The sequence below is a fragment of the Triticum dicoccoides genome, chromosome 1A, assembly GCF_002162155.2.
Source record: "Triticum dicoccoides isolate Atlit2015 ecotype Zavitan chromosome 1A, WEW_v2.0, whole genome shotgun sequence".
Classification (NCBI taxonomy): Eukaryota; Viridiplantae; Streptophyta; class Magnoliopsida; order Poales; family Poaceae; genus Triticum; species Triticum dicoccoides.
This window is the reverse complement of record NC_041380.1, coordinates 38,514,598-38,515,100: the sequence shown is the minus strand read 5'-3', so window position 1 is coordinate 38,515,100 and position 503 is coordinate 38,514,598. Positions and strand designations below refer to the sequence as shown.

The 503-nt window shown below is 47.3% G+C and overlaps 1 non-coding gene and 1 pseudogene across 1 annotated transcript; both read right to left on the bottom strand.

Moving 5' to 3' along the window:
- The window catches only part of LOC119297454, a 105-nt pseudogene extending 30 nt beyond the window's left edge, over positions 1-75 (bottom strand).
- Positions 76-345: 270 nt separating this feature from the next.
- Positions 346-464, bottom strand: LOC119295915. Its single transcript, XR_005144500.1, has one exon. It is a non-coding gene; the product is annotated as a 5S ribosomal RNA (ribosomal RNA).
- Positions 465-503: the final 39 nt, after the last annotated feature.

Sequence of the window (503 nt, the reverse complement as noted above, 5' to 3'; positions counted from 1 at the left end):
CTACCCTCGCCCAAGCACGAGTAACTTCGGAGTTCTGATGGGATCCGATGCTTTAGTGCTGGTATGATCGCTTCCGACATGTTACCCCCTTCTTCGTCCCTTATGCTTGCCCCTCCCAGCTCCACTACAAAGACGATTGTACTTTGCTTTGCCCGCCACTACGCTCGTGAATAATGACCAACGAGCTAAAACTTACCGCAAACATGCAAAATAATAAAATGTGGTAAATATATGTCGCGGCCGTGAGTTTTCTTTTGCACGCCGTGCAAAATAATAAAACGTGGTAAATATATGTCGCGGCCGTGAGTTTTCTTTTGCACGCCGTGCAAAAAAAAATTTAAAAAGGGAATGCAACATGAGGACTTCCCTGGAGGTCACCCATCCTAGTACTACTCTCGCCCAAGCACGCTTAACTTCGTAGTTCTGATGGGATCCGGTGCTTTAGTGCTGGTATGATCACATTCGACATGTTACCCCCGTCTTCGTCCCTAATGCTTGCCCCT